General features: G+C 58.5%; 1 long non-coding RNA gene across 1 annotated transcript; it reads right to left on the reverse strand.

The window, feature by feature from the left end:
- Nucleotides 1-10,749: 10,749 nt before the first annotated feature.
- On the reverse strand, nt 10,750-11,599 carry LOC142481357 (uncharacterized). Its single transcript, XR_012795758.1, has 2 exons — nt 11,510-11,599; nt 10,750-11,253 (listed from the first exon to the last, which is right to left on the reverse strand). It is a non-coding gene; the product is annotated as an uncharacterized LOC142481357 (long non-coding RNA).
- Nucleotides 11,600-17,160: the final 5,561 nt, after the last annotated feature.

Genomic DNA, 17,160 nt, shown 5'->3' on the forward strand with positions numbered 1-17,160 from the left:
CCCCTAGTTATTGGGAATAGCCTGCAGGTGCAGCCTCGCTGTCTCCGTGCACCCTAGTTATTGGGAATAGCCTGCAGGTGCAGCCTCGCTGTCTCCACCCCCTAGTTTTTGGGAATAGCCTGCAGGTGCAGCCTCGCTGTCTCTGTGCCCCCTAGTTATTGGGAATAGCCTGCAGGTGCAGCCTCGCTGTCTCCGCCCCCTAGTTATTGGGAATAGCCTGCAGGTGCAGCCTCGCTGTCTCCGTGCCCCCTAGTTATTGGGAATAGCATGCAGGTGCAGCCTCGCTGTCTCTGTGCCCCCTAGTTATTGGGAATAGCCTGCAGGTGCAGCCTCGCTGTCTCCGCCCCCTAGTTATTGGGAATAGCCTACAGGTGCAGCCTCGCTGTCTCCGCCCCCTAGTTATTGGGAATAGCCTGCAGGTGCAGCCTCGCTGTCTCCGTGCCCCCTAGTTATTGGGAATAGCCTGCAGGTGCAGCCTCGCTGTCTCTGTGCCCCCTAGTTATAGGGAATAGCCTGCAGGTGCAGCCTCGCTGTCTCCGTGCCCCCTAGTTATTGGGAATAGCATGCAGGTGCAGCCTCGCTGTCTCTGCCCCTAGTTATTGGGAATAGCCTGCAGGTGCAGCCTCGCTGTCTCCTCCCCCTAGTTATTGGGAATAGCCTGCAGGTGCAGCCTCGCTGTCTCCTCCCCCTAGTTATTGGGAATAGCCTGCAGGTGCAGCCTCGCTGTCTCCTCCCCCTAGTTATTGGGAATAGCCTGCAGGTGCAGCCTCGCTGTCTCTGTGTCCCCTAGTTATTGGGAATAGCCTGCAGGTGCAGCCTCGCTGTCTCTGTGCCCCCTAGTTATTGGGAATAGCCTGCAGGTGCAGCCTCGCTGTCTCTGTGCCCCCTAGTTATTGGGAATAGCCTGCAGGTGCAGCCTCGCTGTCTCCGCCCTCTAGTTATTGGGAATAGCCTGCAGGTGCAGCCTCGCTGTCTCCGTGCCCCCTAGTTATTGGGAATAGCCTGCAGGTGCAGCCTCGCTGTCTCCGTGCCCCCTAGTTATTGGGAATAGCCTGCAGGTGCAGCCTCGCTGTCTCTGTGCCCCCTAGTTATTGGGAATAGCCTGCAGGTGCAGCCTCGCTGTCTCTGTGCCCCCTAGTTATTGGGAATAGCCTGCAGGTGCAGCCTCGCTGTCTCTGTGCCCCCTAGTTATTGGGAATAGCCTGCAGGTGCAGCCTCGCTGTCTCTGTGCCCCCTAGTTATTGGGAATAGCCTGCAGGTGCAGCCTCGCTGTCTCTGTGCCCCCTAGTTATTGGGAATAGCCTGCAGGTGCAGCCTCGCTGTCTCTGTGCCCCCTAGTTATTGGGAATAGCCTGCAGGTGCAGCCTCGCTGTCTCTGTGCCTCCTAGTTATTGGGAATAGCCTGCAGGTGCAGCCTCGCTGTCTCTGTGCCCCCTAGTTATTGGGAATAGCCTGCAGGTGCAGCCTCGCTGTCTCTGTGCCCCCTAGTTATTGGGAATAGCCTGCAGGTGCAGCCTCGCGGTCTCTGTGCCCCCTAGTTATTGGGAATAGCCTGTAGGTGCAGCCTCGCGGTCTCCGCCCCCTAGTTATTGGGAATAGCCTGCAGGTGCAGCCTCGCTGTCTCCGCGCCCTAGTTATTGGGAATAGCCTGCAGGTGCAGCCTCGCTGTCTCCGCCCCCTAGTTATTGGGAATAGCCTGCAGGTGCAGCCTCGCTGTTTCCGCCCCCTAGTTATTGGGAATAGCCTGCAGGTGCAGCCTCGCTGTCTCTGTGCCTCCTAGTTATTGGGAATAGCCTGCAGGTGCAGCCTCGCTGTCTCCGCCCCGTAGTTATTGGGAATAGCCTGCAGGTGCAGCCTCGCTGTCTCAGCGCCCCCTAGTTATTGGGAATAGCCTGCAGGTGCAGCCTCGCTGTCTCTGTGCCCCCTAGTTATTGGGAATAGCCTGCAGGTGCAGCCTCGCTGTCTCCGCCCCCTAGTTATTGGGAATAGCCTACAGGTGCAGCCTCGCTGTCTCCGCCCCCTAGTTATTGGGAATAGCCTGCAGGTGCAGCCTCGCTGTCTCTGTGCCCCCTAGTTATTGGGAATAGCCTGCAGGTGCAGCCTCGCTGTCTCCGCCCCCTAGTTATTGGGAATAGCCTGCAGGTGCAGCCTCGCTGTCTCCGTGCCCCCTAGTTATTGGGAATAGCATGCAGGTGCAGCCTCGCTGTCTCTGTGTCCCCTAGTTATTGGGAATAGCCTGCAGGTGCAGCCTCGCTGTCTCTGTGCCCCCTAGTTATTGGGAATAGCCTGCAGGTGCAGCCTCGCTGTCTCCGCCCCCTAGTTATTGGGAATAGCCTGCAGGTGCAACCTCGCTGTCTCCGCGCCCCCTAGTTATTGGGAATAGCCTGCAGGTGCAGCCTCGCTGTCTCCGTGCCCCCTAGTTATTGGGAATAGCCTGCAGGTGCAGCCTCGCTGTCTCCGCCCCCTAGTTTTTGGGAATAGCCTGCAGGTGCAGCCTCGCTGTCTCTGTGCCCCCTAGTTATTGGGAATAGCCTGCAGGTGCAGCCTCGCTGTCTCCGCCCCCTAGTTATTGGGAATAGCCTGCAGGTGCAGCCTCGCTGTCTCTGTGCCCCCTAGTTATTGGGAATAGCCTCCAGGTGCAGCCTCGCTGTCTCTGTGCCCCCTAGTTATTGGGAATAGCCTGCAGGTGCAGCCTCGCTGTCTCTGTGCCCCTAGTTATTGGGAATAGCCTGCAGGTGCAGCTTCGCTGTCTCAGCGCCCCCTAGTTATTGGGAATAGCCTGCAGGTGCAGCCTCGCTGTCTCTGTGCCTCCTAGTTATTGGGAATAGCCTGCAGGTGCAGCCTCGCTGTCTCCGCCCCCTAGTTATTGGGAATAGCCTGCAGGTGCAGCCTCACTGTCTCCGCCCCCTAGTTATTGGGAATAGCCTGCAGGTGCAGCTTCGCTGTCTCCGCCCCCTAGTTATTGGGAATAGCCTGCAGGTGCAGTCTCGCTGTCTCCGCCCCCTAGTTATTGGGAATAGCCTGCAGGTGCAGCCTCGCTGTCTCCGTGCCCCCTAGTTATTGGGAATAGCCTGCAGGTGCAGCCTCGCTGTCTCCGCCCCCTAGTTATTGGGAATAGCCTGCAGGTGCAGCCTCGCTGTCTCCGCCCCCTAGTTTTTGGGAATAGCCTGCAGGTGCAGCCTCCCTGTCTCTGTGCCCCCTAGTTATTGGGAATAGCCTGCAGGTGCAGCCTCGCTGTCTCTGTGCCCCCTAGTTATTGGGAATAGCCTGCAGGTGCAGCCTCGCTGTCTCTGTGCCCCCTAGTTATTGGGAATAGCCTGCAGGTGCAGCCTCGCTGTCTCCACGCCCCCTAGTTATTGGGAATAGCCTGCAGGTGCAGCCTCGCTGTCTCCGTGCCCCCTAGTTATTGGGAATAGTCTGCAGGTGCTGTCTCTGTGCCCCCTAGTTATTGGGAATAGCCTGCAGGTGCAGCCTTGCTGTCTCCGCCCCCTAGTTATTGGGAATAGCCTGCAGGTGCAGCCTCGCTGTCTCCTCCCCCTAGTTATTGGGAATAGCCTGCAGGTGCAGCCTCGCTGTCTCCACGCCCCCTAGTTATTGGGAATAGCCTGCAGGTGCAGCCTCGCTGTCTCTGTGCCCCCTAGTTATTGGGAATAGTCTGCAGGTGCAGCCTCGCTGTCTCTGTGCCCCCTAGTTATTGGGAATAGCCTGCAGGTGCAGCCTTGCTGTCTCCGCCCCCTAGTTATTGGGAATAGCCTGCAGGTGCAGCCTCGCTGTCTCCTCCCCCTAGTTATTGGGAATAGCCTGCAGGTGCAGCCTCGCTGTCTCCGCCCCCTAGTTATTGGGAATAGCCTGCAGGTGCAGCCTCGCTGTCTCTGTGCCCCCTAGTTATTGGGAATAGCCTGCAGGTGCAGCCTCCCTGTCTCTGTGCCCCCTAGTTATTGGGAATAGCCTGCAGGTGCAGCCTCGCTGTCTCTGTGCCCCCTAGTTATTGGGAATAGTCTGCAGGTGCAGCCTCGCTGTCTCCGCCCCCTAGTTATTGGGAATAGCCTGCAGGTGCAGCCTCGCTGTCTCCGCCCCCTAGTTATTGGGAATAGCCTGCAGGTGCAGCCTCGCTGTCTCCGCCCCCTAGTTATTGGGAATAGCCTGCAGGTGCAGCCTCGCTGTCTCTGTGCCCCCTAGTTATTGGGAATAGTCTGCAGGTGCAGCCTCGCTGTCTCTGTGCCCCCTAGTTATTGGGAATAGCCTGCAGGTGCAGCCTCGCTGTCTCTGTGCCCCCTAGTTATTGGGAATAGCCTGCAGGTGCAGCCTCGCTGTCTCTGTGCCCCCTATTTATTGGGAATAGTCTGCAGGTGCAGCCTCGCTGTCTCCGTGCCCCCTAGTTATTGGGAATAGCCTGCAGGTGCAGCCTCGCTGTCTCCGCCCCCTAGTTATTGGGAATAGCCTGCAGGTGCAGCCTTGCTGTCTCCGCCCCCTAGTTATTGGGAATAGCCTGCAGGTGCAGCCTCGCTGTCTCTGCCCCTAGTTATTGGGAATAGCCTGCAGGTGCAGCCTCGCTGTCTCCTCCCCCTAGTTATTGGGAATAGCCTGCAGGTGCAGCCTCGCTGTCTCCTCCCCCTAGTTATTGGGAATAGCCTGCAGGTGCAGCCTCGCTGTCCCTGTGCCCCCTAGTTATTGGGAATAGCCTGCAGGTGCAGCCTCGCTGTCTCTGTGCCCCCTAGTTATTGGGAATAGCCTGCAGGTGCAGCCTCGCTGTCTCCGCCCCCTAGTTATTGGGAATAGCCTGCAGGTGCAGCCTCGCTGTCTCTGTGCCCCCTAGTTATTGGGAATAGCCTGCAGGTGCAGCCTCGCTGTCTCCGCCCCCTAGTTATTGGGAATAGCCTGCAGGTGCAGCCTCGCTGTCTCTGTGCCCCCTAGTTATTGGGAATAGCCTGCAGGTACAGCCTCTCTGTCTCTGTGCCCCCTAGTTATTGGGAATAGCCTGCAGGTGCAGCCTCGCTCTCTGTGCCCCCTAGTTATTGGGAATAGCCTGCAGGTGCAGCCTCGCTGTCTCTGTGCCCCCTAGTTATTGGGAATAGCCTGCAGGTGCAGCCTCGCTGTCTCTGTGCCCCCTAGTTATTGGGAATAGCCTGCAGGTGCAGCCTCGCTGTCTCCACGCCCCCTAGTTATTGGGAATAGCCTGCAGGTGTAGCCTCGCTGTCTCTGTGCCCCCTAGTTATTGGGAATAGCCTGCAGGTGCAGCCTCGCTGTCTCTGTGCCCCCTAGTTATTGGGAATAGTCTGCAGGTGCAGCCTCGCTGTCTCTGTGCCCCCTAGTTATTGGGAATAGCCTGCAGGTGCAGCCTCGCTGTCTCTGTGCCCCCTAGTTATTGGGAATAGCCTGCAGGTGCAGCCTCGCTGTCTCCTCCCCCCTAGTTATTGGGAATAGCCTGCAGGTGCAGCCTCCCTGTCTCTGTGCCCCCTAGTTATTGGGAATAGCCTGCAGGTGCAGCCTCGCTGTCTCTGTGCCCCCTAGTTATTGGGAATAGTCTGCAGGTGCAGCCTCGCTGTCTCTGTGCCCCCTAGTTATTGGGAATAGCCTGCAGGTGCAGCCTCGCTGTCTCCACGCCCCCTAGTTATTGGGAATAGCCTGCAGGTGCAGCCTCGCTGTCTCTGTGCCCCCTAGTTATTGGGAATAGTCTGCAGGTGCAGCCTCGCTGTCTCTGTGCCCCCTAGTTATTGGGAATAGCCTGCAGGTGCAGCCTTGCTGTCTCCGCCCCCTAGTTATTGGGAATAGCCTGCAGGTGCAGCCTCGCTGTCTCCTCCCCCTAGTTATTGGGAATAGCCTGCAGGTGCAGCCTCGCTGTCTCCACGCCCCCTAGTTATTGGGAATAGCCTGCAGGTGCAGCCTCGCTGTCTCCGCCCCCTAGTTATTGGGAATAGCCTGCAGGTGCAGCCTCGCTGTCTCTGTGCCCCCTAGTTATTGGGAATAGCCTGCAGGTGCAGCCTCGCTGTCTCTGTGCCCCCTAGTTATTGGGAATAGCCTGCAGGTGCAGCCTCGCTGTCTCTGTGCCCCCTAGTTATTGGGAATAGCCTGCAGGTGCAGCCTCGCTGTCTCCACGCCCCCTAGTTATTGGGAATAGCCTGCAGGTGCAGCCTCGCTGTCTCCGTGCCCCCTAGTTATTGGGAATAGTCTGCAGGTGCTGTCTCTGTGCCCCCTAGTTATTGGGAATAGCCTGCAGGTGCAGCCTTGCTGTCTCCGCCCCCTAGTTATTGGGAATAGCCTGCAGGTGCAGCCTCGCTGTCTCCTCCCCCTAGTTATTGGGAATAGCCTGCAGGTGCAGCCTCGCTGTCTCCACGCCCCCTAGTTATTGGGAATAGCCTGCAGGTGCAGCCTCGCTGTCTCTGTGCCCCCTAGTTATTGGGAATAGTCTGCAGGTGCAGCCTCGCTGTCTCTGTGCCCCCTAGTTATTGGGAATAGCCTGCAGGTGCAGCCTTGCTGTCTCCGCCCCCTAGTTATTGGGAATAGCCTGCAGGTGCAGCCTCGCTGTCTCCTCCCCCTAGTTATTGGGAATAGCCTGCAGGTGCAGCCTCGCTGTCTCCGCCCCCTAGTTATTGGGAATAGCCTGCAGGTGCAGCCTCGCTGTCTCTGTGCCCCCTAGTTATTGGGAATAGCCTGCAGGTGCAGCCTCCCTGTCTCTGTGCCCCCTAGTTATTGGGAATAGCCTGCAGGTGCAGCCTCGCTGTCTCTGTGCCCCCTAGTTATTGGGAGTAGTCTGCAGGTGCAGCCTCGCTGTCTCCGCCCCCTAGTTATTGGGAATAGCCTGCAGGTGCAGCCTCGCTGTCTCCGCCCCCTAGTTATTGGGAATAGCCTGCAGGTGCAGCCTCGCTGTCTCCGCCCCCTAGTTATTGGGAATAGCCTGCAGGTGCAGCCTCGCTGTCTCCGCCCCCTAGTTATTGGGAATAGCCTGCAGGTGCAGCCTCGCTGTCTCTGTGCCCCCTAGTTATTGGGAATAGTCTGCAGGTGCAGCCTCGCTGTCTCTGTGCCCCCTAGTTATTGGGAATAGCCTGCAGGTGCAGCCTCGCTGTCTCTGTGCCCCCTAGTTATTGGGAATAGCCTGCAGGTGCAGCCTCGCTGTCTCTGTGCCCCCTATTTATTGGGAATAGTCTGCAGGTGCAGCCTCGCTGTCTCCGTGCCCCCTAGTTATTGGGAATAGCCTGCAGGTGCAGCCTCGCTGTCTCCGCCCCCTAGTTATTGGGAATAGCCTGCAGGTGCAGCCTTGCTGTCTCCGCCCCCTAGTTATTGGGAATAGCCTGCAGGTGCAGCCTCGCTGTCTCTGCCCCTAGTTATTGGGAATAGCCTGCAGGTGCAGCCTCGCTGTCTCCTCCCCCTAGTTATTGGGAATAGCCTGCAGGTGCAGCCTCGCTGTCTCCTCCCCCTAGTTATTGGGAATAGCCTGCAGGTGCAGCCTCGCTGTCCCTGTGCCCCCTAGTTATTGGGAATAGCCTGCAGGTGCAGCCTCGCTGTCTCTGTGCCCCCTAGTTATTGGGAATAGCCTGCAGGTGCAGCCTCGCTGTCTCCGCCCCCTAGTTATTGGGAATAGCCTGCAGGTGCAGCCTCGCTGTCTCTGTGCCCCCTAGTTATTGGGAATAGCCTGCAGGTGCAGCCTCGCTGTCTCTGTGCCCCCTAGTTATTGGGAATAGCCTGCAGGTACAGCCTCGCTGTCTCTGTGCCCCCTAGTTATTGGGAATAGCCTGCAGGTGCAGCCTCGCTCTCTGTGCCCCCTAGTTATTGGGAATAGCCTGCAGGTGCAGCCTCGCTGTCTCTGTGCCCCCTAGTTATTGGGAATAGCCTGCAGGTGCAGCCTCGCTGTCTCTGTGCCCCCTAGTTATTGGGAATAGCCTGCAGGTGCAGCCTCGCTGTCTCTGTGCCCCCTAGTTATTGGGAATAGCCTGCAGGTGCAGCCTCGCTGTCTCCACGCCCCCTAGTTATTGGGAATAGCCTGCAGGTGTAGCCTCGCTGTCTCTGTGCCCCCTAGTTATTGGGAATAGCCTGCAGGTGCAGCCTCGCTGTCTCTGTGCCCCCTAGTTATTGGGAATAGTCTGCAGGTGCAGCCTCGCTGTCTCTGTGCCCCCTAGTTATTGGGAATAGCCTGCAGGTGCAGCCTCGCTGTCTCTGTGCCCCCTAGTTATTGGGAATAGCCTGCAGGTGCAGCCTCGCTGTCTCCTCCCCCCTAGTTATTGGGAATAGCCTGCAGGTGCAGCCTCCCTGTCTCTGTGCCCCCTAGTTATTGGGAATAGCCTGCAGGTGCAGCCTCGCTGTCTCTGTGCCCCCTAGTTATTGGGAATAGTCTGCAGGTGCAGCCTCGCTGTCTCTGTGCCCCCTAGTTATTGGGAATAGCCTGCAGGTGCAGCCTCGCTGTCTCCACGCCCCCTAGTTATTGGGAATAGCCTGCAGGTGCAGCCTCGCTGTCTCTGTGCCCCCTAGTTATTGGGAATAGTCTGCAGGTGCAGCCTCGCTGTCTCTGTGCCCCCTAGTTATTGGGAATAGCCTGCAGGTGCAGCCTTGCTGTCTCCGCCCCCTAGTTATTGGGAATAGCCTGCAGGTGCAGCCTCGCTGTCTCCTCCCCCTAGTTATTGGGAATAGCCTGCAGGTGCAGCCTCGCTGTCTCCACGCCCCCTAGTTATTGGGAATAGCCTGCAGGTGCAGCCTCGCTGTCTCCGCCCCCTAGTTATTGGGAATAGCCTGCAGGTGCAGTCTCGCTGTCTCCACCCCCTAGTTATTGGGAATAGCCTGCAGGTGCAGCCTCGCTGTCTCTGTGCCCCCTAGTTATTGGGAATAGCCTGCAGGTGCAGCCTCGCTGTCTCTGTGCCCCCTAGTTATTGGGAATAGCCTGCAGGTGCAGCCTCGCTGTCTCCTCCCCCTAGTTATTGGGAATAGCCTGCAGGTGCAGCCTCGCTGTCTCCTCCCCCTAGTTATTGGGAATAGCCTGCAGGTGCAGCCTCGCTGTCTCCGCCCCCTAGTTATTGGGAATAGCCTGCAGGTGCAGCCTCGCTGTCTCTGTGCCCCCTAGTTATTGGGAATAGCCTGCAGGTGCAGCCTCGCTGTCTCTGTGCCCCTTAGTTATTGGGAATAGCCTGCAGGTGCAGCCTCGCTGTCTCCGCCCCCTAGTTATTGGGAATAGCCTGCAGGTGCAGCCTCGCTGTCTCTGTGCCCTAGTTATTGGGAATAGCCTGCAGGTGCAGCCTCGCTGTCTCTGTGCCCCCTAGTTATTGGGAATAGCCTGCAGGTGCAGCCTCCCTGTCTCTGTGCCCCCTAGTTATTGGGAATAGCCTGCAGGTGCAGCCTCGCTGTCTCTGTGCCCCCTAGTTATTGGGAATAGCCTGCAGGTGCAGCCTCGCTGTCTCCTCCCCCTAGTTATTGGGAATAGCCTGCAGGTGCAGCCTCGCTGTCTCTGTGCCCCCTAGTTATTGGGAATAGCCTGCAGGTGCAGCCTCGCTGTCTCCGCGCCCCCTAGTTATTGGGAATAGCCTGCAGGTGCAGCCTCGCTGTCTCTGTGCCCCCTAGTTATTGGGAATAGCCTGCAGGTGCAGCCTCGCTGTCTCTGTGCCCCCTAGTTATTGGGAATAGCCTGCAGGTGCAGCCTCGCTGTCTCTGTGCCCCCTAGTTATTGGGAATAGCCTGCAGGTGCAGCCTCGCTGTCTCCGCCCCCTAGTTATTGGGAATAGCCTGCAGGTGCAGCCTCGCTGTCTCCGCCCCCTAGTTATTGGGAATAGCCTGCAGGTGCAGCCTCGCTGTCTCCACCCCCTAGTTATTGGGAATAGCCTGCAGGTGCAGCCTCGCTGTCTCTGTGCCCCCTAGTTATTGGGAATAGCCTGCAGGTGCAGCCTCGCTGTCTCTGTGCCCCCTAGTTATTGGGAATAGCCTGCAGGTGCAGCCTCGCTGTCTCCGCCCCCTAGTTATTGGGAATAGCCTGCAGGTGCAGCCTCGCTGTCTCCGCCCCCTAGTTATTGGGAATAGCCTGCAGGTGCAGCCTCGCTGTCTCTGTGCCCCCTAGTTATTGGGAATAGCCTGCAGGTGCAGCCTCGCTGTCTCTGTGCCCCCTAGTTATTGGGAATAGCCTGCAGGTGCAGCCTCGCTGTCTCCGCCCCCTAGTTATTGGGAATAGCCTGCAGGTGCAGCCTCGCTGTCTCTGTGCCCCCTAGTTATTGGGAATAGCCTGCAGGTGCAGCCTCGCTGTCTCCGCCCCCTAGTTATTGGGAATAGCCAGACACACCCTAACCCCAGCACTGCCCGGGTACCAGACGACATCTGGCTCCCTGACACCCCTTCAGTGAACGCGCCATCCTTCCCATCATACATGGCTTGAACCCGACGCAGAGGCGGATTAGCAGCCGATCTTGTAATGGCCGCTGTTTCTGCCTCACGGCCTGCGGCGGACACTTCGGAACGTTCAGCTATATACACAGATTGTCCCAATAACGCAGACGTGACGCTCCTACGCACGCTACTTCCAGCCTAAGTGTACATAGCCCCGCTGGCAGCTAAGGGGTTAAAATGTGTATATGCTTCAGTAAAATAAAATTGAGAGACTAACTTTCTGCTGGGATATTTGACATTAGTGAGGTGATTAGTGAGCAGCAGAGAGGCTGCAGTGTACAGAGATTACGCCCTCTCCCGGCAGCCAGTATAACACCGGGGAATTACCCGGAGCGCAGAGGACTCGCCCGGGACCTTCACAGAACCGCAGAAAGTAAAAGTTTCCCAACCGGATTATTTTATAATAACACTTTTACTCATTTGTAGGTAATATTCTGCCGCTTTTCTGTAACCGTCAGTTCAGCGTTTAAAGGTGCAATCCCAAGTAAAGCCGCGATAGGAGACAATCAGGGGTTAAATGTGGGGGACGGGCGTATGGAAATCAGCCCACAAGTATATCCAGCGCTTTAAAGTCCGATGGTAACCAGTGAGTTCCCTTCTCCCTGGAGTGATATCACTGAATGTTAAACCGGACACCCTTATTCCCCCCCCCCACCCCCCCCCAATTATTCAGGGTCTCCATTAACCCCTGCAGTGTCTGAACGCATTGCTGGCCTGTGTGTCACTGCAGGGGTTAATAAGAGAACATTTCTTCATGTATCCCCTATAACTAGCAATGATGTCGTGTGTGAGAAAATGGGGACTCGCCCCTCTAATGCTACGTGTGTAATAACTGGCACCCAACACCCCAACTGTGAGACAAAGCTCCGTATGGGTGCTACAAATACTGTAGAGGACCTCCCACGGAGACCGCCCGACGGGCAGAAGACCTCCCACGGAGACCGCCCGACGGGCAGAGGACCTCCCATGGAGACCGCCCGACGGGCAGAGGACCTCCCATGGAGACCGCCCGACGGGCAGAGGACCTCCCACGGAGACCGCCCGACGGGCAGAGGACCTCCCACGGAGACCGCCCGACGGGCAGAGGACCTCCCATGGAGACCGCCCGAAGGGCAGAGGACCTCCCATGGAGACCGCCCGACGGGCAGAGGACCTCCCATGGTGACCGCCCGACGGGCAGAGGACCTCCCACGGAGACCGCCCGACGGGCAGAGGACCTCCCATGGAGACCGCCCGACGGGCAGAGGACCTCCCATGGTGACCGCCCGACGGGCAGAGGACCTCCCATGGTGACCGCCCGACTGGCGGGGGACTCCCATGGTAGTCACCTGTAGGGCGGGGGACCTCCCATGGTAGTTACCTGATGGGCGGGGGACCTCCCATGGTAGTCACCTGTAGGGCGGGGGACCTCCCATGGTAGTTACCTGATGGGCGGGGGACCTCCCATGGTAGTGACCTGACGGGCGGAGTACCTCCCATGGTGGTCACCTGACGGGTGGGGGACCTCCCATGGTAGTTACCTGACGGGCGGGGGACCTCCCATGGTAGTCACCTGACGGGCGGAGAACCTCCCATTGTGGTCACCTGACGGGTGGGGGACCTCCCATGGTAGTCACCTGACGGGTGGGGGACCTCCCATGGTAGTCACCTGTAGGGCGGGGGACCTCCCATGGTAGTTACCTGACGGGCGGGGGACCTCCCATGGTAGTCACCTGACGGGCGGAGAACCTCCCATTGTGGTCACCTGACGGGTGGGGGACCTCCCATGGTAGTCACCTGACGGGTGGGGGACCTCCCATGGTAGTCACCTGACGGGCGGGGGACCTCCCATGGTGGTCAGCTGACGGGCGTGGGACCTCTCCCATGGTGGTCACCTGGCGGACGGAGGACCTCCCATGGTAGTCACCTGACGGGCTGGGGACCACCCATGGTAGTCACCTGATGGGCGGGGGACCTCCCATAGAGACAGCCTGACGGGGGGGGGGGGGGGGAGACACCACCCATGGTAGTCACCTGACGGGCGGGGAACCTCCCATGGAGACCGCCTGACGGGCGGGGGACCTCCCATGGAGACCGCCTGACGGGCGGGGGGGGGGACCACCCATGGTAGTCACCTGACGGGCGGGAGACCTCCCATGGTAGTGACCGGGACAGAGGAAACACACAAGTGACTGGATAAAAGAATGATCTTCGGGGAGATGTCTGACTAAGCCAGGCCGCACATGTAAGTAACGTCTGTATCCCCGGCTCCCGGCAGTGACGCTCAGTGCTGGAGAGAGTGTCAGTGAGGACGGTCGGGTATGGAAGTTGCACACCAGGTTTGCTTAACTCTTTTGCTGCCGGAGGGGAGACAGTTCCTTTGCTGTGGGTCAGTAAAGCTGAGTGTGCACCCGAGTGTCTCTGCTCACAGGACAGCGGTCACACTGACGGCTGCAAGACCTGCACCGAGGGTGGAACGGAGCCTGGGCGTAGCGCTGGGGAGGCGGGTGTGTCGCTATGACGACACGGTGACAGCCGTCATGCTTCCGTTGCGGGTGTGTCGCTATGACGACACGGTGACAGCCGTCATGCTTCCGTTGCGGGTGTGTCGCTATGACGACACGGTGACAGCCGTCATGCTTCCGTTGCGGGTGTGTCGCTATGACGACACGGTGACAGCCATCATGCTTCCGTTGCGGGTGTGTCGCTATGACGACACGGTGACAGCCGTCATGCTTCCGTTGCGGGTGTGTCGCTATGACGACACGGTGACAGCCGTCATGCTTCCGTTGCGGGTGTGTCGCTATGACGACACGGTGACAGCCGTCATGCTTCCGTTGCGGGTGAAGTAGAATTTGCTGAAAGCATCTTCAAGTAAACCGGCGAGTCTGCTCTGATCGGCCTGCGAGGAAGAGGGCAGGTAATGAGTAACACAAGATGTGACCGCCCTGTAATAACCACAGTCCCAACCGGGCAAAGGGACACCTCTCTCTGTCCCTCACTCTGCAGTGTGGGGGGCGGGGGGGACAGATGTGATGGTCACTGTGTCCCCCTGCAGTGGGAGGGACAGATGTGATGGTCACTGTGTCCCCCTGCAGTGGGAGGGACAGATGTGATGGTCACTGTGTCCCCCTGCAGTGGGAGGGACAGATGTGATAGTCACTGTGTCACCCTGCAGTGGGAGGGACAGATGTGATGGTCACTGTGTCCCCCTGCAGTGGGAGGGACAGATGTGATGGTCACTGTGTCCCTGCAGTGGGAGGGACAGATGTGATGGTCACTGTGTCCCCTGCAGTGGGAGGGACAGATGTGATGGTCACTGTGTGTCCCTGCAGTGGGAGGGACAGATGTGATAGTCACTGCGTCCCTGCAGTGGGAGGGACAGATGTGATGGTCACTGTGTGTCCCTGCAGTGGGAGGGACAGATGTGATAGTCACTGTGTCCCTGCAGTGGGAGGGACAGATGTGATGGTCACTGTGTCCCCCTGCAGTGGGAGGGACAGATGTGATGGTCACTGTGTCCCTGCAGTGGGAGGGACAGATGTGATGGTCACTGTGTCCCTGCAGTGGGAGGGACAGATGTGATGGTCACTGTGTCCCTGCAGTGGGAGGGACAGATGTGATGGTCACTGTGTCCCCTGCAGTGGGAGGGACAGATGTGATGGTCACTGTGTCCCCCTGCAGTGGGAGGGACAGATGTGATGGTCACTGTGTCCCCCTGCAGTGGGAGGGACAGATGTGATAGTCACTGTGTCACCCTGCAGTGGGAGGGACAGATGTGATGGTCACTGTGTCCCCCTGCAGTGGGAGGGACAGATGTGATGGTCACTGTGTCCCTGCAGTGGGAGGGACAGATGTGATGGTCACTGTGTCCCCTGCAGTGGGAGGGACAGATGTGATGGTCACTGTGTGTCCCTGCAGTGGGAGGGACAGATGTGATAGTCACTGCGTCCCTGCAGTGGGAGGGACAGATGTGATGGTCACTGTGTCCCCCTGCAGTGGGAGGGACAGATGTGATGGTCACTGTGTCCCTGCAGTGGGAGGGACAGATGTGATGGTCACTGTGTCCCCTGCAGTGGGAGGGACAGATGTGATGGTCACTGTGTCCCCCTGCAGTGGGAGGGACAGATGTGATGGTCACTGTGTCCCTGCAGTGGGAGGGACAGATGTGATGGTCACTGTGTCCCTGCAGGGGGAGGGACAGATGTGATAGTCACTGTGTCCCCCTGCAGTGGGAGGGACAGATGTGATAGTCACTGTGTCCCTGCAGTGGGAGGGACAGATGTGATGGTCACTGTGTCCCCCTGCAGTGGGAGGGACAGATGTGATGGTCACTGTGTCCCTGCAGTGGGAGGGACAGATGTGATGGCCACTGTGTCCCTGCAGTGGGAGGGACAGATGTGATGGTCACTGTGTCCCTGCAGTGGGAGGGACAGATGTGATAGTCACTGTGTCCCCCTGCAGTGGGAGGGACAGATGTGATAGTCACTGTGTCCCCTTCAGTGGGAGGGACAGATGTGATGGTCACTGTGTCCCCTGCAGTGGGAGGGACAGATGTGATGGTCACTGTGTCCCCTGCAGTGGGGGGGACAGATGTGATGGTCACTGTGTCCCTGCAGTGGGAGGGACAGATGTGATAGTCACTGTGTCCCTGCAGTGGGAAGGACAGATGTGATGGTCACTGTGTCCCTGCAGTGGGAGGGACAGATGTGATGGTCACTGTGTCCCTGCAGTGGGAGGGACAGATGTGATAGTCACTGTGTCCCCCTGCAGTGGGAGGGACAGATGTGATACTCACTGTGTCCCCCTGCAGTGGGAGGGACAGATGTGATAGTCACTGTGTCCCTGCAGTGGGAAGGACAGATGTGATGGTCACTGTGTCCCTGCAGTGGGAGGGACAGATGTGATGGTCACTGTGTCCCTGCAGTGGGAGGGACAGATGTGATGGTCACTGTGTCCCTGCAGTGGGAGGGACAGATGTGATGGTCACTGTGTCCCCCTGCAGTGGGAGGGACAGATGTGATGGTCACTGTGTCCCTGCAGTGGGAGGGACAGATGTGATGGTCACTGTGTCCCCTGCAGTGGGAGGGACAGATGTGATAGTCACTGTGTCCCCTGCAGTGGGAGGGACAGATGTGATAGTCACTGTGTCCCCTGCAGTGGGAGGGACAGATGTGATGGTCACTGTGTCCCTGCAGTGGGAGGGACAGATGTGATGGTCACTGTGTCCCTGCAGTGGGAGGGACAGATGTGATGGTCACTGTGTCCCTGCAGTGGGAGGGACAGATGTGATGGTCACTGTGTCCCCCTGCAGTGGGAGGGACAGATGTGATAGTCACTGTGTCCCCTGCAGTGGCAGGGACAGATGTGATGGTCACTGTGTCCCTGCAGTGGGAGGGACAGATGTGATGGTCACTGTGTCCCCCTGCAGTGGGAGGGACAGATGTGATGGTCACTGTGTCCCTGCAGTGGGAGGGACAGATGTGATGGTCACTGTGTCCCCCTGCAGTGGGAGGGACAGATGTGATGGTCACTGTGTCCCCCTGCAGTGGGAGGGACAGATGTGATGGTCACTGTGTCCCTGCAGTGGGAGGGACAGATGTGATAGTCACTGTGTCCCTGCAGTGGGAGAGACAGATGTGATACTCACTGTGTCCCTGCAGTGGGAGGGACAGATGTGATGGTCACTGTGTCCCTGCAGTGGGAGGGACAGATGTGATAGTCACTGTGTCCCTGCAGTGGGAGGGACAGATGTGATGGTCACTGTGTCCCCCTGCAGTGGGAGGGACAGATGTGATGGTCACTGTGTCCCTGCAGTGGGAGGGACAGATGTGATAGTCACTGTGTCCCTGCAGTGGGAGGGACAGATGTGATAGTCGCTGTGTCCCCCTGCAGTGGGAGGGACAGATGTGATGGTCACTGTGTCCCTGCAGTGGGAGGGACAGATGTGATGGTCACTGTGTCCCTGCAGTGGGAGGGACAGATGTGATAGTCACTGTGTCCCTGCAGTGGGAGGGACAGATGTGATGGTCACTGTGTCCCTGCAGTGGGAGGGACAGATGTGATGGTCACTGTGTCCCCCTGCAGTGGGAGGGACAGATGTGATGGTCACTGTGTCCCTGCAGTGGGAGGGACAGATGTGATGGTCACTGTGTCCCTGCAGTGGGAGGGACAGATGTGATAGTCACTGTGTCCCCTGCAGTGGGAGGGACAGATGTGATGGTCACTGTGTCCCTGCAGTGGGAGGGACAGATGTGATAGTCACTGTGTCCCCTGCAGTGGGAGGGACAGATGTGATGGTCACTGTGTCCCTGCAGTGGGAGGGACAGATGTGATAGTCACTGTGTCCCCTGCAGTAGGAGGGACAGATGTGATGGTCACTGTGTCCCTGCAGTGGGAGGGACAGATGTGATAGTCACTGTGTCCCCTGCAGTAGGAGGGACAGATGTGATGGTCACTGTGTCCCCTGCAGTAGGAGGGACAGATGTGATGGTCACTGTGTCCCTGCAGTGGGAGGGACAGATGTGATAGTCACTGTGTCCCCTGCAGTGGGAGGGACAGATGTGATGGTCACTGTGTCCCCCTGCAGTGGGAGGGACAGATGTGATGGTCACTGTGTCCCCCTGCAGTGGGAGGGACAGATGTGATAGTCACTGTGTCCCTGCAGTGGGAGGGACAGATGTGATGGTCACTATGTCCCTGCAGTGGGGGGGACAGATGTGATGGTCACTGTGTCCCTGCAGTGGGAGGGGCAGATGTGATGGTCACTGTGTCCCTGCAGTGGGAGGGACAGATGTGATGGTCACTGTGTCCCTGCAGTGGGAG

Source organism: Ascaphus truei, unplaced genomic scaffold, assembly GCF_040206685.1.
Source record: "Ascaphus truei isolate aAscTru1 unplaced genomic scaffold, aAscTru1.hap1 HAP1_SCAFFOLD_257, whole genome shotgun sequence".
Classification (NCBI taxonomy): domain Eukaryota; kingdom Metazoa; phylum Chordata; class Amphibia; order Anura; family Ascaphidae; genus Ascaphus; species Ascaphus truei.